Genomic DNA, 22962 nt, shown 5'->3' with positions numbered 1-22962 from the left:
AAGGTGAAATGCCAAATGCAAATGAGAACTAGAAGAGAATAGAGAGAAAGTATAGAATTTCTCACGTGTATATTTAAAGATTTTTATAGAAAAATCTCATATATTTAGTTATAAGTGTACCTTATGAGGCGAAAAAGAAAAGAAACGATATCAAGGACGTTGTGTTGGCCAAACTTTCCAATAAGGCGCAACACCTTCTCAAGGCAGACAAGCAAAACGGAGTCAAAACCAGTTATAAGCCAGTCGATGCCTCGAGCCACAAGTAACGGGAACTGTGTCACAACCCATGCACCGTTACGTGGATGCCGGTTACCTAGATCGCGCAGTTCGTCTTCTGCTAGTGAGCGGGTTGAGTTGGGCTAAGTATCGTTCGGAAATCTATAAAGGAATGAACGTTACGTTTCGTCCAGCTCTCTAGCTGTGGAGGGTTTGGGTGTTTAGTTTCATACCATGGTCCGGCAAATCGTCATGTCGTATCTATGGTCCAACAGGTAGCTATGGATTGGTGTGAGAAGTGGTATCGGGCCATTTACGTGACCCTTTTATTCACAGGTGAGTGCGTATCTATTTTCGTTTCTTGCCCTTTTTTAAATATTTTTAGTAGCATTCTCGCTCGATAATAATTTCTAATATTTAGAAAAATTAAAAAAAGAACAGTTAAGTCTTTGGGTCGGACACTTACGAGCACCCTACACGCTATAATTACTTGGATTTATTATTAGTCTACTAGACCTAATTATAAATTGCAATTGCTTTAATTGTCAAAGTTTATTTTTCTGTATCACATATTTTTGTTTCGATATATCGTTTTAACTATTTTCTCTCTTTTGTATTTTCTATAATTAAATTGTCATAAATAACCGTATACGAATATTAAGTAAGTAAAAAAGAATCGGCCCCGTAGCCTATAGCGAATAGGGTGAATATTACATAATCCGAACAGGGAAATTTTTATATTATAAATATTTATTGGAGAAAACCGTTCTAGAAAATTATAAAAATTCTTTTGTTATTTGTAATAAATTCGTTTACAAACATTGACATTAATATTTTCTTTATATTAGTACTGCTTTGGATATCGTCTCTAAAAATAATATATATATATATATATTTTAGTATATATACTAAAAAGTTATTAAGTAAATAGGAAAAAATGCAGTTTATCTTTATAAATTCACTAGTTAAGAGATAATAAGAAAGGAAACTCACCAAACCTACGCCATCCATTAGACTGGATATTATTGAATTTATTCATTCACCAGGCGTGTTTACTGTAATGAAGTAGATAAATTTTATTTCTCTTAATAGCTTTATTTAACTATTTAATTTAATTTACTAATTTGCATTTAATTAATTTATTTACACAATTTTATCTTTGTTTTTTTATGAACTTTTTATTTATATATTATCAATAAACTATTTTCTCCCATATTATAGTATGCATGACAAAATATTTTTATATTTAAGAATAATTTTTTTTTGATCAAATCAAAACGGGATTTAAACGTATAAAAAAAAATATCAAAACACGTGTTCTATTTAAAATACAAGTCGCATTTTTTTTTTTTTTTAACGAAATCAAATGAAAAGAGAACAAACATTTTCTAAATAAAGATTAATAAAACACGATCTAAAAATGTATAAAATTAATGTTAACGATATTATTTTTCTAATAGTAAAAATACCGTATTTTTTCTAAGGTTTTAGAAAGTTGAATTTAATATAAATTCTAAATATCACGTATAATAAATTTTAATATGATAATATTTGAAATAATTAGTATAAGCGCCATAAAAATTACATTTTTATATTTCCATGATGATTATATATATATATTAATTTTTAAATTGATAACGTACACATTATCAATTAAACTCCATTTTAAATTTAATTAAGATTGTATTGTAATTACTTAATAGTTAAAAATGTTATACTGTCAAATTGTAAATTCTTCAAGACGTTTAATTTGTAATTGTAAATAATTTCAAAGTATAAGGGGGAAAAAAGTGGTTTTAAAAAAGAAAGGAAAATTTTTGATGCTCTTATGTTTATTTGTATTATTGCACAAAGGAATGAAAGCATAAATTCCCTAAGTAGAAGTATGTTTTGTATATATATATATATATATATATAGTAGACTCTTGCTAATCTGAACTCTCAATAATCTGGCACTCTTACTAATCCGACACCCATTTGCTGAAGGAATGGCTGGATTAGCGAGAGACTACTGTATTTAGTCCTGTAACGTACTGTACATTACATATGATCATATATGTAGTTATGTAATATATATGTGTGTAGACAAGGAAAATTTATTATATAAAATTTTAAAATATTACTTAAATAGCTTGAAATTTAGTTTAATGCAAGCATTTTGTTTAATAAAATTTAATAATTTTCTCTCATAAATAATAAATCCGTTCAAATTTTCTTTTAATTTTTTTAAAATACTTTTATTGTCATTTTTCCGATAAAAATGCAGCATAAAACTTAATTTTTTAAATATTTTTCCTTTAAATTTAAAATACAAATTTAGGCCTAAAACCTACTCTTGCTTTTTTTAAACTGTTACGTTGATAAATAACAATTCATTAATTTTAAACTGCTGCTGATAATAAAAGCTTACAAAATTTTCCTTAAATTCATCTTAATGAACGATTAAAGTCCAGTTTTTTTTTAAATAAAGAGAGACAAAAGAATAATTAATCTCAGATAACGAAGATAGCCGCTTTGTTCTGCTTCTAGGTCGTCTGCTACAATTATCACGTGACGATTAAAGCGCCCCCTAAAAGTGTAACATGGCAATATGAAAAAAAAATCGAAAATTATTATTTTTTTTAAATTATAATTTTTTTATATTTTTGCCTTATAAAACATAAATTATCATTGGAAACACTATTTAAGAATATTTTAAGAAATAATTTGATATATACGATGCTACTTTTGTAGTTATAATAGAGTACAGTGACCTCAGCCCGAAGGCCTGGTAGACACTTCCTTCCTATTTTGTGTATTTACATGTTAATAACATCGTCCTACAACTTTCTCTTATCCATTAAGCCGATTTAAAATCCAATTCGTACTTTTAAACTAGACAAGACGGCTCTGTCCGGTTTTCTTATTGTTTTTTACCTTTTTATTCAGCATGGTTAGCGGCCTTGCGTCCGTAAACTAATGTGATTTTATCAACAGGTTTAACAGCTTCGGAGACCGCTAGGGAAAAACAAAGGTAGTAAAAGAATTGGTAAAATTTATTTTTCGAATATTAAATTTAGTAAAAAAACAAAATTTCTCTCCATATGACTAGAAAAACAAAGCGGAACCATTTTGTTTCTTGGTTTATTGTTATCATACGAGATAAACTTACTTTTAAATGAAAGATTGAAGTCAATTGTTCTATATAATGTTATTAAGTTACTTTAGCTAAGTCACATGATTATGATTTGTAAAATGGAGCACCTATCAGTTGTAGGTGGAACACCTGTTATGGGCGTGCCTCAAATGCATTGTTTGTAGAAAAAAAAAACAGCGAAAGGGGGTAAAACTCCTTAAATTTTGCGCACTACTATGTCTTACAGTCTATTGTCAAGTGCACCGTGAATAAATGAAATGTATCATTACTTAAAAAACCGCTTAATCTATATATCCCATTGCACAAAATGGGTTAGTAACCCACTCGATCTCTCTAAGAGTATGTTTAACATTTTGTTTCGGAGTTCTGACTTAAGTTTACTTTTTTTTTTTTTTTTTCCCACCTTCCCATTTTCGTGAATCTTCTACTTCGTGACCCGGAAACATCGTATCTGTCACGCAAAGTCACGCAACAAACGTGGTGATGAACGGTATACATGACCCTTTAGGTTACCGACCAACCAAACTAAAAAAAAAAAACAATGAAGGATTGAAGAGAGAAAGGACATTTCTTTCTATATTATTCATATAAATTAGAGCTGTTTTTATTCAATTATCGTGCAAGAAGACAATATACAATTTTGAAAAATATATAATCATCGAAGCTACTGTATTGTTGAATTGTCATATTAAACAAAAATGTCCGTGATAAATAGGTTTTTCGGTAACACCCAACACAGTTTTAATTCAGTAAAATATTTTGAATGAATCGAACCAAAAAAGGCGTTTTACACATTTTCATTCATAAAAAGATATTCTTTTCTTAATCAATTTAAGCGCGTGCAACCTTACTCACGTTTCGCCCGTCGTGAATGAAACTGTTTAATTAATTAATTAATTAATTAATTAATAATTTAATAATTAGATTTATGTAGATGAGGATGCATATTTTAGGGGAGACTAATTAAGAAAAAAAAAAGTTCGTTAAACCCTGTAGAGAAAATGTTGATTTGTTTTGTATAAAAATTTTCCTAAGGCAATAACTGTTCTACTTCGTTCGATATCTTAACATTTTGTAGTCGTAGAAAATGTTTAATACATATAAAATACTGTTAAGAAAGCAAACCTATCACCTGGAACAAAAGTGACTCAAAAATAATCGTTTTTCTAAACAAACAGACCGTTTTATGTTAACAACTGTTATTAAATGAATAGTTTTCTACCATCATTTACCAAAAATTTAAGCATTATTTATTTATATATATATAGAGCAATTCCTTCTAGTAAAAAGCGCAGAAAAATCCATTATATATGCATTAAAAATTAGTATAAAGTCCTTAAATTAATTTACAAAAAAAAAAAAAAATATTACAGAGTTAAAATTAAACTAATTTAAATGCTTTCTTAATGAAGTAATTGCAATTATCGAACGAATCACATTCATTATTACTTACTTAATAGTGTAATTGAAGGGGGTTCTTTTGTTATCGTTACGTCATTAAATATAACAGAAAAAAATAAAATAAAATAGGAAGAAAGAGGCATTATACTATATGTTTTTAAGATTAAATTTCTTTTGTTTGATTTTTTATAAGGCTTGTAACTGTTTAGAGACAATCTTTGATTTTAAGGAAAAATTTTTCAAATAAGGAAATTTGTTTTTTTTTTGGACGTGAAGAAAAATTATAATAAACTTTATATTATTTTATTGATTTATGACGACGTTATTAAAAAAACGATTCACGAAAAATTACACAAAATAACGCTATAGGGACACGACACTAACTTAGGACAATAGAAACATTGTTAGCAATTACTAGAATTTTGTTTAAAGTCACGTCAACAAATAATCAGGATGTTTATAAGATATGTCGTCCATTGTTTTCACTTATGATTGAGGTTGGGAATTTATGTCGATCGAAAATGCTGTGAGAATTGAAATTCGTATCGTATTATATAGTAGCAAATAGCTCAGAATTGGATACTTGAGAGTGAAATGATGTTAGGAAAATTGATAGAAATTGAACCTGACCAGTTCTTAATCGTTTTAACGTGTAGTCTACTAGGATTGATCCCTCTTGTTTTGCGATTTCAAGCAATTTTATAGACATTTCCTGATGTTTCTAGGCTACAATGTCAAGGAAATAATTCACATACTGTTCTTTTCGCAGTTCTAGTTCGTGTTTTTGTTATTAGAATATATTTATAAACATTAAAAACGGAAACTTGATCTCATTTTCCGTGTTTTTAATGCAATAAACTTCATTTACAACTTAAATATTTATTCTAAATTTAATTATTTTCAGTTCTAGTTCAATAGTAAATGTTACAAATAGTAAATACATATTTAACATAATTTTAATTGTTATTTTTCGTATTAATTTCCTTCTAAACTATTAAAATATACTTTTTTTCCTCGTGATTTCGATACGTACTGATGCATTAAAATTATTAGATTAATAAAAATTGAGTCGTCTTCACTCGTGTTTCAAAGCGTGACTTAATTTATTTGATGCGAAGAACAAAGGAAAAACTATTAAAGATTGTATCAAACTAAAACATTTTTGGAATAATAATAAACTTACGTTAATACGTTTATATATATACGTAGTTTAAATATTTTTAAATCGCAAAACGGAGAAAAAACGGTCGCGTGGCCTATATCAGGTTTTGAAAACCATGACAGTTTCGCCTGAAATTTTACATTTATTTTATTTATTAAATCTAATTGAGTATAAAACAAGAAAATAAACCGTTCCTCTTCATCTATTTAACCATAAAAATATCTTGATTTGGCAGTAGATATAAAATTTTGGTAGATAATAATTTTATAACAAGAGTTCTGCATCGTGTTTTCAGCAATGATACCAGCGAACACGCCTCAATTAGAGAAAGCGGCATTTAGTAAAACCATCAAGGAAAAATCCACAAAGCCCTTAAATTAATTTTTAACCACCGAACACAAATCGCATGTTGATCGTTTATGTGAATTGTGGTCGAATTTATCTCGTTACAAATGCTGTATTCATGTTCTATCCGTTAATAGAATACAAAGCATTACAATTAGTGGTAAGACATAATGGTTAAGTGTCCTCTATCGAAACGGTGACTACTAAATTCTTGTGCAATCCTCATTTAAATTTTTCTGGTCGAGTTGCATAAACATTATTTACTTTTTATTTATTTTTTTTTCTCTCGTCGTTTCGTTAAAATACTTCATTTAACAGAAGAATTTTTTTCTTTTATCGCGATGCTTAATCGATATATACCAGCGGATACACCCTGATACCCTATGAAATCAATTATTTTAAATCGTAAAAAAACATTTAAAATAAACGTCTTAGATTCAGGAGCAAAGTTTTTTAGTACTTAATGTATAATTTAAGCTTAAAAATACCCTTAAATTGGCAGTAGATATAAAAATTTTGGTAGATAATGCGAGTTCTGCATCGTGTTTTCAGCCATGATACCAACGAACACGCGTCTATTAGAGAAAGCGCCATTTTGTAAAATCATCAAGGGGGAATACTAAAATCAAGTAATCGAAATGGAAAATGATAACATTATGACGCGATAATATTATAATTTCATGAAATTTTAGTCCCGTGACAAATTTCAGTAGAGAAATCATTTAAATGAAAGTTGAAACCAGAGGTAAACTTTACTTTCAGGCTCAGACCCGTCGTAAATTTACAAAGCAGTTTTACTACTTTCTTCTTCTTTTTTCTTTACTTTCTTTTCCTTTCTTAGTATCGCACAAATGCATTATTAAACAGGAAATCGGCTATCATCAATTGGGTCATTCCTCTTGTAAGCGTCCTGGAACATCGACCTAGCTAGTTGGGGCCTTCTATAAAGCAATTTTTCAAACTAACTTATTATTAATATCAGATATTCCACCGGTTTATCTATTTATTCTTCGCATTAACCTATTAAGTGTCGTCATGATTAGCGTCAAAAAAACGTTTGTTTATTGTTTCCTCCGTCAGTCGTGAGGTGGAAAAGTGAGATTCGTGGGCGAAATTCGAGCAATAATCCAAAATATGTGACCGGGAAAGAAAGAGGTCAGACAGACATGGCGACAGATGGACATTTCCTTGCATGGAAGCTAAAGGGGGACATAAACAAATGGCCTAGTTTAACAATGAGTCGCAGGCATGCTAGTGCTGCCAATGAACTTGTGAAGCATTTCACTTCCTTCACTAATAAGATGTCGCTGTAGTCGAAGATGTCGCTGCAGTCGCCTGGCGGAAAACAGATGCAGCGACACCTGGCGGTAATCGTTAAGGTTAGCGCCCTCTGGCGTCGAACGAACGCTAAGCTGATCTTGTAATTGACTCTTCTATTGGAATTCGATCTAGAATTGATATAGTACGCAAATAATTGTATAAGAAATCGTAATCAATGAAACAATCTGACATACAGATACAGTATTTTTTTCTTTTCCTCTTTTTATATCCGGTTTGGATATAAATAGAAGGAGTATCAGTCCTTTTATAGATATCGGAAGTTTGTAAGTTGTTATATACCGAATATAGGCTAACAGAGACTGACACGATAAGAACAAACATTAAAGAGTTTATTATAAAACAAAATTTAATTAGTTATTTTAAAAATTATGAGCTATTTTAAATATAAAAATCGGGAAATTTTCCATAAATATTTAGACAGATAAATAATATTTATAAAACTAAAAATTTATATTCATTTTTACATGCGTTAGTGTGATCAACCATCTGTTATGATGATCTGTTATATACTACAGTTAGATTTAAATCAACAATAATGTAAGAAATAAATGGATGAATTAATTAGAGTAGATAATATTTTGTAAGCTGTTCCCAAAACTTTGGAAACTGTTCTCAATGACACTGCCAGATTCCATACAATTACAGAAGTGGATTTTTAGCATGCACACAAGTAATACACAAACAGATTTTTAAGGCATCAGAGATAATAAAAATAAACATATAAATGCTAATATTTATGCGTTAAGGGTTATAATACATGGAGCTAAGACATTTGTTATTCTGAACCAGTTCTTTAATACCAGTTTGAAAATTGGTCCAAGCGAGGTAAGCCAGTATAAATCTAGTTCACGTTTTGAGATAGGAATTTATGCATTTATGATAATTGATTAATAATTTGTAATTAAATAATCTAACAAGTAAGATAGATAAATAATTAATTCATTTAAAATTGCTACCTGAATTATAGATCTGTAGAAATAGATAAAATTCTAGAATTCGACAGAATGGTGATCGAAGTAGTTAAGGCTTCAACCTATCGCTCTGGGGAACTGGATTATTTGTATATGGCAACGCAACACGTGGGCAATCTACCGAGGGGGGATGCCTCTATAAAAATAATCGATTTTTATAGAAATTAATTATTAAAAATCATTTATTTAGCTTCAAAACTTTATTAATTTCGATAAAGTGCTTTAAAAAAATCGATTTTTAATGAAGGAAAAACCGATAATTGGTGAACTTGTTTAATTAAAATCGATCTTTCATTAATTAATTTATAATTGATCAAAAATCCATTAATTTCTCGATTTGTTTTAATCCATTGTTTAAAATCGATTAAAAATTTAATCGATTTGTTGTTAAACTGAAATCGATTCGATGTTCGTTATTTTGAAATCGATTATTGATGATAAGTAATCGATTATTTCTGACTTATTTAATCAATTTTGACAAATTATAATTTTTAAAATATAATAAATTATGTTAATTAATATCAAAATGTGTTATATTAAATTTTATAGATATTAAGTTATCCGAAGATTATTTTAATCTATATTTTTAAGGATCGAAGGCTACGAAATATTCATAAATTATCGCTATTATCTAAATTTATCATTAAGGAAAAGAAAATAAAATTATCTCGAAAGAAAGAGTAATTATGATATTTCTATTCAGACGAAGTGTGCGGAGAGAAAGGTGTCAACAGACCCGTTTGACACGACCCCCGGATGAAGAGGGCCCCTAAAATTTATTCTTTTAAAATAAAAATAATTGATATGAAAGTGATATAAAGTTTCTTTTCATATATGGTGAGAAATTTCTTATTTATTTTACTAATTTATTCATATACTTTGATGACTTCGAAATAGAGGTCCTAAACGTGTGATGATTGATCCAGATCATCTGTTTAACTATGTAACAACTCGATGATAATCAATGCTTCTTTAAGGATCGATGGGATAAGGTAACAAATGGAAATTAATCTGAAGTTTATTAGTGTTTGTGATCTTTACTAATGACTCGTGTTTAGATGTTAGACACGTGGAGAAAACACGGAAAAACTACACGTGATGCGCGAAACCGCGATCAACTACTAGTGTCAGGGGTTTTGTCCACTAAGCCGCTGGTGGGGTCAGCGGGGTAATGCTTTACGATCTCTCGTTCCGTGCAAGTTCCGTGTAGAATTCAATAGAAAGTTATTTATGTATAGGCTAACTATAATTATACGAGGTATCTAGAATCTCAAGAATATAATTAAGCGTGATGAATTTCCTCGATAAATAATAGAAAGGAAAGATTAGGAGAAAAAAAATAGGTAAAACCTAGAAAAAACATTTTTATTCATTTTTCAAGGATGAAAACTCATTATTCTGTTAACAGAATTTAAAAAAAAAGTACAGAAATGGTTTCGAATTAAAGGAAACAACGCGATAACAATAGTTCCAGTCGACAAATTTAAGACAAAAGAGCAACAGAAAAGGGTTTTATTATTCACCAATCTAGCAAAACTCCTAAATATTTCGCATTGTTACAGCTTTAGTAGTGTAACCAGAAAGGTGGCCCAGGAAGCCCGGGCCGTCTTACCTTGGTAAATAAATAAATTAAGAAAAAAAAAATCAAATGAGTAGAAGTAAAGGATTTGAATGAGGCCTACACATGTATATACAATATGTAAGAGTTTTTACTCTACATCAATATCGCTAGTGGCAGGAGTGAATGTTAGCGTGCACGTTCCAATTCGGCTCCCACTAATAATGGTTGTAGTTACCCTATTGTCAGCGATTCTTACTACAGAAAGCGTCAAGGAATTAGTCACTAAAATTGCAAAAACTTTTAAATCCGATATGGTGAACAATTTTATTGGCTTTCGTTGTTCTTTATGTGCAGTAGACATTCGTTAATCCGGCGCGTACGAGGCCAGATTACCGACGTTTTCGTATTTTCACAATATTCCATGTTATGCGCGATCTTAATATTGCAGACTATGCAGTGGCGTAGCGAGGGGGGTGAAAGGGGGTGTATCATACACCGGGCGCCACTCGTAGAGGGGCGCCCAAATGGTCTTCAAGACAAACTACAGTATATGTGTTTTGGAGGGGGAGGGGCGCAAATAAAGTGTCGGGCGCCAGTTATGTTCGCTACGCCACTGAGACTACGTATAGGTTTAGCTTGAATTGGGTAATTTGACGAGAGGGATGTCTCTCGAGAGGACTTCCTATACGAAACTGCTCCTATTTAAGTGTTACAACGTGAAGAAAAAACCGTAAAACTCCATTTGGCCAGCATGTTGGCCCACGACCAACTACAAGTGTCAGTGGTTTTGTGCACTCGGCCACCGGTGGGCAACATTGTGGGAATATCTATACATTTTGTACTGGTATACACTGCAGTATGCTTCCGACTTGTTTACGCACGCTCTTTAATCAATCTGAAGATGATACGGCGAATGGGTCTACTGTGTTAATTAAAAAAAAAAAACCCGCAAAAATGTAATGAACGTATAATACGATTAAAAAGAACTACACGTGAGCGAAATACTAGCATGTCGGATTACCGAGAGTCAACTATATTTTTGCACTGTTATAGCGATTATTATTATAGAGCATCAGAAAAAGATTTTTGAATCCACCGAAACTAAATTATTTGCATTGTTACAGCGATTTCACGAGTTAATTTACTTATTTTCCTGTACAAATTCCAACAACACAGAAAGTACGTTTCGACAGTTGTAACAAATTTTAGCCTGGAGTTATCCTATAAATTAACTCTATTTTTTAATATATATACCAGTTATAAGTAGTCATTCCTCTCGAAATTCTTTTTTTTTTCTTGGCATCTTGCTAATCCTGATGACCTCTTTAAATTCTGTTTGCAGTCTTTGCACGCTTGAAGAAGTGCCGACGCCTCCAACGTGTAACCAAACAGGAATTGAAGATGAACCCATTATGACAAATATGATTATATTTAGCTAATAAAAAAAAAGAAAATTAACATTCCTACATAAGATTTTTTCTTCTTGAAACCGTATCAAGGACTCGTTGTGGGTTTTATTTTGAAGCGACTTCCTTCTAAAAATTGATAGTGTAAAGAATTAATTTCAAGTTTCGTCCTTGAACATTAAGATTTAGCATAAATTAATCCTGTTCTAGAATATATTAAGCTGATTTCTACGGTTGTTTATCGAGCTTTTAGCAATCTTAAGTGGCACAGATACTTTAATTTCTCTCGAAAATATAAGCACTGACATTATTTAATTCCTCTATATTTATAAAGTATGCAGATGAGGAGGAGTTGAAACACGTTTTGGATCATTGCCATTAACACGCGAATAGTAAGACGATGATGATGTTGATGGTGGTGGTGTTTCTAGAATTTCAGTGTTTTATAATGCACAAAACAATATAAACACGCATTGCAAACACTTTCGTGACAAACCCAATCATTTGGGGATTATAGAAAAATTCGAAATTTCTATAAATAAAACTAGGTTATAGATGAAAAATGACAAAATTTTTGAATAATTCTATTAATAATATACGATTTCGAAGATTGAATTACATGTTATTTTCTAAGTTGTATCCACTTTATCACGCTCCATTTCATAAGGCGTCCATTGTTTCTCCAGCGATATCTATCATACACCCAATTGATTTATTTCTATTTGCTTACCAAAAATAACCACAAGAAAAGTTGACCTTTTATTATTTTAAATCTGTAACATATAAACTTATTTAAAAAAAGAGAAAAATTATAATTATAATAATGGGAAATTTTTAACTTTGTCAAACGGGTTTTTCCATAAATCGCCTAAATACAACGATATATTTATAGTTCCATATATAAAATTATTATTTTTGATAAGTAAACTCCTTATAACTATGAACTGGATCCTAATACAGGAGGGACTTATATTTTGAGGCTGTCGAAAAGTGAATGACTTCTAAGAGGCTTGTTACAAAACATGCACTTAGAAGTCAAAGAACACTACTAAAAACATACAGAAGACATAACTTAAAATATACTGAAAACAGAACATACAACATGGAACATACGGAACACAATACCTTAAATACATAACATATAAACATAGGAAAAAGTAAGCGTGTGTACACGTATCTGTATGCACTTAAACATACAAATTTTTAACACATCTGTGAGTTATATACATCTCTCTATTGGTACGTTTATGTCTATACTCACAATGCTTATGAAAATGTGTGTATCTCGATTTAAATATGTAACATATGTTACTTATACTGATAGTTAGCACTGTCTGTATATTTGTTACAGAGTTAAGCACACACAAACTCATTCATATTTTCATTTATAGAATAATTTCTGTATCAAGATAATATGATAAAGGTTTCTTTTCCATTCAATGACCCACAAGATCAAAGAACAATGGGATTTCGAGCTCCTATTTCTGAACTCTCTGATACCCAGCAGGTGAGTCTAGTCAAGGTCGACATCACCCGCAATAGAGAAGGGTCATTCAGATAAAAAAAAAAAAAGAAAGAAATATTTTTTGCCTTGACATCAATAAATTCAACAACACCCATTGCAGATTTTCCAAAATTCTTTCAATTGCCGTAACAGGATGTGTACAACTATTAATTAAAGGTTTATACAAGGAAACGCGCCGTTACGCTACTTTTATCCTGTATATCACGGAATATATATATATATTTATTAGTAATTTATCAGATAACGGTGGCAAACAGTGATACGTGCAAGAAACGTACCGACCATAAAAAGTAACAAGATTATTTTTCCCTATCTAGACGTAACGTTACGTTCGATCCAGATATGCAAATGAGATATACAGATATCCTCAAACAGAATTGGAGTGAAAATAATATCCGTAACGCGGGGGTATCTTAGAAAATGGATACCTTTCCTCCCTCGTTATCCTAATTTTAAAAACCTCCCACACTCGAAAGTAAGGTGGAGTGGGTGACGAACGATGACGTAAGCTGTCATCTGTCATCCGAATAAAATGTTAAACGTGAAGTTCTGTAGTGTGACCCTCGTCGAAGTTTAACAGAAAACTAGTCAAACATTAAAGTGGCTCAAGGACTACCTGATAGATCGAGTGCTCCAAGGAAATTCCGGCTTCTAACTGACCCTCGGATCATTTCGAACGTGGACAATGCCCCTTCTTCTGCACTCCTCGATCTTACATCATCCTACAAGATGGAGGAGTTCAGACGGAGGGATCAAAATCCGTGATGAAAGGGTTCGTCCTTCATCTTGTAAGATATTACTCAGCCTCACTAGAACTTACAAAAGTTTGAATTTTAGAAGTGTTAGTTTAATGTTTTTGTGTAAAGTTACATTAAAAAAAAGTGACCAAAGACATAAAAATTCGAGTCGTAGAAGACATTAAAACAAATGTAGAAACTATAATTTTCTGCATGGTTTCATCTAACTTGTTTGGTCAGTGAATTTATTTATAAAATATCTTTGCTCCGTCGAACTTGTTACTGCTTTTTTTCGACCGATTAGAAACTAGTAAAACAATTCCAGTCAGGTTAGAAGACGTTGAAGGTAAAATTCCACGAGAATTTCTTGCTTAATTATTAATTTTTTCGATATTTTCTGATCTAGTTTCTTTACCTTTATACACAAGAAAATTAGCTTATTACTCACTATTAATTGTTAAAGAGAAAACTGTTAACAAAAATGTTAATTTTATTCTTAAATTAACGCAAAATTTGACAAGTTATTACTTGTTTAATCTTGCAGAAACTGTCATTTTCTGCTTATAAATTTCAATTCTTTTCGATTCTAGCCGCAAAATAGTATAAATTTACGTGTTTAACGTGTATAAAGCATGTTAATTATGAGCGCAGTACGAAAATTATGTTTAGAAGATACCCAGTTGCTGCAGAATTAACCATTATTGGTGCATAAAGTCGATGAAATATCCCAAAAATCGAATTATAAATTTAAAAATTGAACCAAAAGAATTAAAAATATGCTAATAGCACGAATAAAAAGCTCAAAACAAGCACTAAATGTGCTCCAAATATGATAAAAATTTGAAGAATAAACTCAAATCACGCTCAGAAAACATTCAAAACACATTATTTTCAGCTACTGTATACTTATTTAAACTAAACAGATTCATTTGGTTACATAAGAACACATTATATGCAAATTTTAACAATGGCTGCATCAAAGTAACCCAGTTTTAATCACTTTCACGTTGCTGCAACTCTTGTTAATTGGAACTAATTAAAGGGCCCTGAATTTAGTTTAATTTAGCAATTATAATTCTAAAGATATTTCCGATAAACGCATTATATAATATAAAATGCCGATAACGATCACGCACCATCCTGCAACACGCGGTATAAACTTACAAATCTGCAGCAGTGCGTCGAAACAGAACCGATGTACGCGTACGAAACAATTCAAAAACTATCATTTGTTCCACACCAAATGTTTTTTAACTAGCATTTAAGATATTTATTTACAACTAGAAACATAAATTACGTAGGTATAAATATGTATAAGGCTCCATTCTTATGAGGAATGTCAGTATCCATCACGGCAGGAACACATAAATTGGACTTAACTCTTTGACACTGGAAACCGTTCCGGTAATTTAGAGTTCATAGAAACGATCAGGCCTACTTGTTAAACCGGAACGATCTGAACAAAAAAAAAATATTAATAATAATTTGATATAGGGGTGTGAGGCACCAACACCCAGCCTTGAGGGTGAAACGTGGAAATTTCAGGGTTCTCGACAATGGATCTTTTCATTGTTACTGTCAGTAACCTTTTATCAAACCATCGATATTATTTTTCCTACACCTAATCGAATTTCTTTACGACCTTGATTATCTTGAACAACCTCCACCCCTTTGTCTACGTGTTTCCTGAAGTTTTGCCAAATTTTTATCGCAATTGATCTTACTCACTGACCTATATCCGTTAAAATGGATTCGATTTCTGTGATTTATACATTAGTAACTTGCTGTTTTCGATTTTATACACAAACAAATCTGTTTCTTTAAGTCACATTGTTTGAAGAACGTGCCATTATCTTCAAAACTTCGTATAAACAATACCACAAATAACAACAATAATTGGCTTTAAGTAGCGGCTAGGATTTAAGCTGTCTTCAGATAAGGATTAGCGATCAGGATAAAGGATAAAGCAATAATTTAAGAAGAATCTTCAGAGAAATTAGGGCAAGGATGCGATAAATATCACCCTTTCTTCATATAAAGTGAAGGAACCACTCTTGCAAAGTGGTTTCTTCATCATATTGCAGATAGGTTTTGCGTAAAAATCATTTAATATGGTTAAAAAAAAAGGAACCAAACCAGCAGAACATCCTTAAACTACATCGAAAGGAAAGTATCATAGGATAAGAATGTAAACAACAAGTTCAGGATGTCATTACTTAATGGCCGAACTATCATTAAGGATGCCATTGTTGAAGAAAAGACAAATCAGGATGCAACCAGGATAGTTAAAAAGATATTTTTATAGTCACATTGGGGTATGCATGCCAGAGAAAGAGCAGCACTATAACCGAGATAATCAGGCAAACCATTGTTACAAACAGGATAATGGAAGAAAAGATAGAATCAGGATAATTAAGCATATCATTATTAGTTTTACGGTAATTAAGTATTGTTATCATAGGTAACATGACATTAGTATAGTGTACAGTGTTTAAACCAGTATTTTACATTTAAAAAAATGGTGTAATTGGCCCCAAAAATTATATACATAACAATACAATTCGTCAGAATATCTGAAAGATCAGTTAATCGTCATGACATTCCCACGTATCGAAACTTTTGTTTACATAACATATAATTTTCCCTATGTCATCAAAACTAGAACAAACCTTTCTCTAAGCATAGAATATATTAAAAACTATAACTCATAATTGTATATTTGCCAAGAAAACGTGAAAGGTAGCATCGTGCAATGACCAAAACGTTGAAGAAGATAATGTTTTCAGTAACAGATACGATGATTTACATCAAATTAACCACAAAAAATAGTGATTTTTATCACGTTTTAACCGCAATCCGAAGCTTATTTCTCTATTTTTATTACTATTACAGTAACAGGTAAAACTGTACATGAGTATTTTTTTTTCTTTTATCATTAATTTTTTGATAAATGACTCACTTGTGCCTGAGGGTACGAAGCTTTGAAGTAACGTACTTTGGAGGACGTTCATAAATAGGACGTTCGTGTAGCGAAAAATCTACTACTAACGCTATTGTTCGACTCGATTTAGTTATTAAGAGTTAAATAATAGAATTCATTAAGTAAGAAAATTAATTTTTAAATAAATACATGCAGATTATGTGTTACGGCGTGGGTTCTTCGCGTCACGTATCTTCAACGCGTGAAAATATCAATGTTACGCATGACTTTACAACAATACTTTAAATAAACAGTCAAACGGGTTAACACGATTGGATTTTTACATAAGAAACCAGTATTATTTGACTGATATTCTGTGGTAAAGGGCTTAAAGTATGATACACAAAATTCGACTTTGTAGCGTGCCAGTTTTGATTAACACGCTCTGTTGGTTGTGAAACTAATTCGTATTGACACAATTTGATTAAATTTACCTTCAGAAACATCTTTATCCCAGTTAAAGAACAGTGACATAAGTTACCACCGTGTGCCTTTGATGAATCTATATTATATAATCGGGGTCGAGTTCCGATGTTTCACATTGATGCAAGATGAAAATGCATTGAACAATGCAAAAATTTAATTAATTTTTCAGTAAAGTACAATATATACTACCATCTTAAAGAATACATGGCATTCTGAAGCGAATACAGGTATAGTACATTATATGTCATCATGCTGAAACGTATCTTGAAGCGCACACAGCATTATCTCGTAGCACTTATAGTAGCATGGCCTCATATGGTAACCAGTACAGTAGCATCATGAAGCTGTGCAGTAACAAGTTAAAGCATTTAGTAGCACCTTAAGCTGATTCTTGAAGCATACACACGGCGAAAAGAAGTTAAAATCACTAACTTATCTTCCCATTAAACTCGTTTTTAATGCATTTCAACGACCTTTCTCAAACTAATCTTCATATTAACACACTTTTTATTATTATAACTATAAATAAACACTATTTTAAACACCTTTAAAAGTTAAGTACCTTTAGAAAAAAGATAATTTATTACTTGATGGAATATTCTTGAATGAATAACGCGAGTCAACGTACAATAAATGAGTAATTATAGTATACAAGATTTAATGCCTTGCCCGTGAATTATTATTAGTAAAGTGTACTTAATGCATCAATGCACACTCCAGCGATTTAAATTAGAGTGGAACTGTACATCATTTATATTTATATAAATGACTTTTGTAAAAATCGTTTTCACACTATCAAGTGTGAAAACGATTTTGTATGGATGAATAATTTGATACAGAAAAAAGTAGAATCGGTGTGATAAATTTCTGCTTATGACTTTTATACTATTAAATTCTTTTTGTTTGCTTATTTTCATGCTAAGAATGGAGGTGAATAGTAAAAAAAATAATGGTCTAAACATCTTTTAATTTAATGAGATTTTTCGATTCATTGTAGTAAATATTTGCGTACAATTAGCACTAAATGATGTTTAATGCATTTTATTCAACCTGAAAAGTTTGATTTCAAGCTCCTAAACTACATAAAACTTAAGGTTTTTTACATATTTAACCCTCTAAACCTAAAAAATACTAGATTTTAAGCTCATAAACCTCAAAAATGCTAGATTTTAAGCCTCTAAACGTAAAAAAATGCTAGATTTTAATCCTATAAACCTCAAAAAGGCTAGAATTAATCCTATAAACCTCAAAAAGGCTAGATTTTAATCCTATAAACCTCAAAAAGGCTAGATTTTAATCCTATAAACCTCAAAAAGGCTAGATTTTAATCCTATAAACCTCAAAAAGGCTAGATTTTAATCCTATAAACCTCAAAAAGGCTAGATTTTAATCCTATAAACCTCAAAAAGGCTAGATTTTAATCCTATAAACCTCAAAAAGGCTAGATTTTAATCCTATAAACCTCAAAAAGGCTAGATTTTAATCCTATAAACCTCAAAAAGGCTAGATTTTAATCCTGTAAACCTCAAAAAGGCTAGATTTTAATCCTATAAACCTCAAAAAGGCTAGATTTTAATCCTATAAACCTCAAAAAGGCTAGATTTTAATCCTGTAAACCTCAAAAAGGCTAGATTTTAATCCTATAAACCTCAAAAACGGCTAGATTTTAATCCTGTAAACCTCAAAAAGGCTAGATTTTAAGCCTCTAAACCTCAAAAATTCTAGCTCATAACCTGAAAAATATTAGATTTTTTAAGCCTTTAAACCTCAGAAATACTCGATTTTCGAGCTCCTAAACCTAAAAACGACTTTATAAACTTTTTGAGGCTTCAAGTTTTTTGAGGGTTTTTTTGAGTGTTTACAAAAAAACCTGTTTTAAAAACTTTTATAGCCCGAAGCTAAAAGAATTCATTAAATCTTATAATTTGTAAAAAGTTAAACTTTTTGGGACTTAATTTATATGCTTTAGCTTTAGGCTATGAAGTATAAAAACGTTTTTAACGAGGGTAACACTTCACTAAATTACACATCTTCAATCGGAAAATTCTTTAAAAAGATGAATTTTAATTAAAAATTGCTTGTTTAAAGGAAATTTTGGCTTAAAAGTCGCATTGTTAGTGCATTTCTTTAACTTAAATTTAAATTTTTTTAAGTAATCGCACGTTATCTTTCAGTTTAATGATGTATTTTAAGCACAAAAATGTAAGATTTTACGCTAAAATACTTTAAAAAATTAAGAATTTAACCTATAAAGTATTAAATTTAAGCAATTTTCTTACATCTGGAAGCTCCTAACATAATTTTTTTTTTAAACATCTAAACAGCACTGTTACTATTTCAATACATAAATCATCCTCGTAATACGAAATAATTTAAGTTTAATGCTTTGTAATTAATACAAAATTACGTAAACCTAATAATTTACGTATTTAATGTCAAATTTTACAGGTTTTTTAATTCAAAAATGCCACGGAGAACCGGACAAGTCGTTCAAATGCCCAGAACAATTCGGTTACTTCGCAGATATGGACGATTGCAGCAAGTACTTCGTGTGCGTGTTTGGTGATGCTTTACACGAAAGTTGCACGGGTGGATTGTATTTTAGTGCAGAACTACAAACGTGCGACTGGCCTAGGAACGTCGAATGTGCCAGCGGTGAGTGTTAACTTTAATTAATTTGACACGAAATACGTAAATAATCACGTGAGAAAAAGCATCCCTCTTCAATTCAATTTCCTTTTATGAATATAATGCTTAGATTTTTATCGTGTATGACATATGGCTGGTCACGTTTCTGTACTATTCCACAACTATTACGCTATCTTACAATACTCTTTAACCTGGATATGAAAGTCCTTGAAGTTTATACAATGTCGAATGCTTAGCAATTTCCTCAATTCCACTTTCAATGCCTGCGATTGAAAAAAAAGAAGAAAAATATGTCAGCGATTTTGCCATTGTTTGTATAATAAGAAAGCTCTATTATCCGGATATGATTTTTTATACACGCGTATATAAATGACTTGACTAATGATTTGTATCTAGAACACCATTTTAAACTTATCCCCTTTATTTTTTTTTCAGGTGAAAAGCCACCAAACCCAACCGAAGAACGTCCTACACGAGATGGTTTCGATTCAAACAGGCACCACGCAAACATCACAATCATCTCCACCCCCAACGATAATCAATTATCCTTCCATAACAGGAGCAGAAGCCCCACAAACAGGCCAACTACCACTACAACAACGGAACCCACGACTATAGCAATATATAAATCTCCACACGATTACAAAAAAGAGCTGAACCTGAAAATCTCAATCCCTATAACCTCAATCCCCTGATGTTAATGAGTCTTACGAGCCCGACACACCCGATTCGGACGAGGCTGCACCCCCTACGTCGATTCAGAAGGTGGTATATACGTCAATGACGGACCCCCGAAAACTTCTGGAGTGATTCAACGAATACCAGGTGTATCTGATTACGACGTATTCATAAAACAGATTCTGGTTAAAGACGAATCGACAAACACCAATTATCGCAGAGATAACACCAATAAATTAAATGGCTATGGTAAAGAAATACGCGATCTACCTCCTCTACACTCTAATAATGGTAAATCTTACGATCACGATGCGGATCACAACCAGACAACGATTTTAGGTGGGTACGATGATAACTTCGAAGCCACTCGTAAGACTTCGATCAAACAGAACAACCAACCACGAATATACGAGCCACCACCAGCGCAATACGATTATCCACCCGATTACAGTAAGAAACACCTGAATTCTACCAGAACGCCAACTATCTATCCTACTAACTACGATACATCACCCGTCCAAGATTATCCGGATTACCAATCCAGCGATTACGATTACCCTACCAAAATTACCAACAGAGGACGTGTACCAACAACCACAGCATCGCCCACAGTAGCCACGACGGAGAAGACGACACTTAATTTAAGAAACACCCCTCCATCGCGCCCAAAATCCGTTTACTCTACTCCACCCCCTTTCGCTCAGGCCGTTAGATGCGATTCTTATTCGTGTGCTCTTCCAGATTGCAGATGTGGTGGCACAGATATCCCTGGAGGATTAACTGCCAATCAAGTGCCTCAAATAGTGTTATTGACTTTCGATGATGCCATCAACGACCTAAATTATGATTTGTATAAAAGTATTTTTCTGACGGGGAGGAAGAATCCCAACGGGTGCCCTATTTTAGGAACTTTTTACGTTTCTCACGAATGGACGGACTATGGTCAAGTTCAAACACTCTACTCTCAGGGACACGAAATGGCCTCTCATTCCATCACGTAAGTACAAATTTTTGTCCACGTAGTACAAATTTTACTAGAATTTTGATATAAAAAATACCTTACAATGACCTTGAAGCTTCTTGAAACCCCTCTTTCCAATTACTCCACAACATACGTTTTCATTGACCTTGAAATGTTTGTTTAATGGTGGCCTTGTTGCGACCTTCACATTTTACCGTTAAATTTCGAAATTTTAGTCACGTTTCTTTAATCTACAGCCTAAACTAACTTAGATTTGTTGTATACATTGTTGAAAATTGGGCAGATTTTCTGGCAGATGCAGTGCATCCCCTTCTATATTGTACTAACTTTCACGGTGAATTACGTGATTAGATGATGAATTACATCGGTTAGAATCACCTGGAAACTCAAAAAGGCAGAAAATTTTACTTCTGAGAAACTATCCATAGGTTAAGAGGGTTAAATTTAATTATGATGTATCACGAGATAGAAGATCAATGTATGGGTATACAGTTCTTACAACTAGTTTAATTATACATTTGTGATATATAATATTTTGCAAAACTTTAACAATATTTTCTTACAGTCACAGTTACGGAGAGAAATTTTCCAAATCGCAATGGTACAAAGAAATTCAAGGTCAGCGTGAAATCTTGCATAAATATGGAGGAGTGAAACTTGAAGACATCAGAGGGATGAGAGCCCCGTTTCTACAGATAGGTGGCAACAAAATGTTCGATATGTTATACGAAGCCAACTTTACCTACGATGCTTCCATGCCAATCTTCGAGAATAGTCCACCCTTTTGGCCCTACACCCTCGATTATGCCATAAATCACGAGTGTATGATAGCTCCCTGTCCTACTAAATCCTATCCCGGACTTTGGGAACTCGGTCTGGTTATGTGGTTGGATCTAAGAGGTGGTCGATGCTCTATGGCAGATGCTTGCGCTAATCCGCAAGACGAAGAAGGTGTTATCAAGATGCTGACGAAGAACTTCAATCGCCATTATAAAAACAATAAAGCTCCCTTTGGGTTGTTTTACCACTCGGCATGGTTCAACACGGAACATCACCGTCGTGGATTCCTCAAGTTTCTGGACAATATTTTGGATAAACAAGACGTATGGTTCGTTACTAACTGGCAACTGGTACAATGGATGAGAAATCCTACCCCTTTAGATAATTTAGCAAATTTTGAGCCATGGCAATGTGACAAATCGAAATATACTGGACTACCCGAACCCTGTCCCCATCCTACAGTGTGCAGCGTTTGGTATCAAGGTGGTGTTCGTTATATGAAAACTTGCCAGCCGTGTCCTACAGAATATCCATGGGTGAGTCCTGAAGACAAAGGATGAACTATCGTGTGACACTTTATCCATATTACATATTTAATTCTCCGCACAAGACTTGTAGATACAGCATTCCCCCGATCAATAAAAGAAAAATCTTCGCATTGTAAAA

At 32.0% G+C, this 22962-nt stretch overlaps 1 pseudogene; it reads left to right on the top strand.

The window, feature by feature from the left end:
* The first annotated feature begins 18 nt into the window (after window positions 1–18).
* LOC136977367 (uncharacterized) lies at window positions 19–22962 on the top strand (annotated as a pseudogene).

Source organism: Centruroides vittatus, unplaced genomic scaffold (genome assembly GCF_030686945.1).
Source record: "Centruroides vittatus isolate TY-2023 unplaced genomic scaffold, ASM3068694v2 contig_1113, whole genome shotgun sequence".
Taxonomy (NCBI): Eukaryota; Metazoa; Arthropoda; class Arachnida; order Scorpiones; family Buthidae; genus Centruroides; species Centruroides vittatus.
This window is presented reverse-complemented; position numbering and strand designations above follow the sequence as displayed.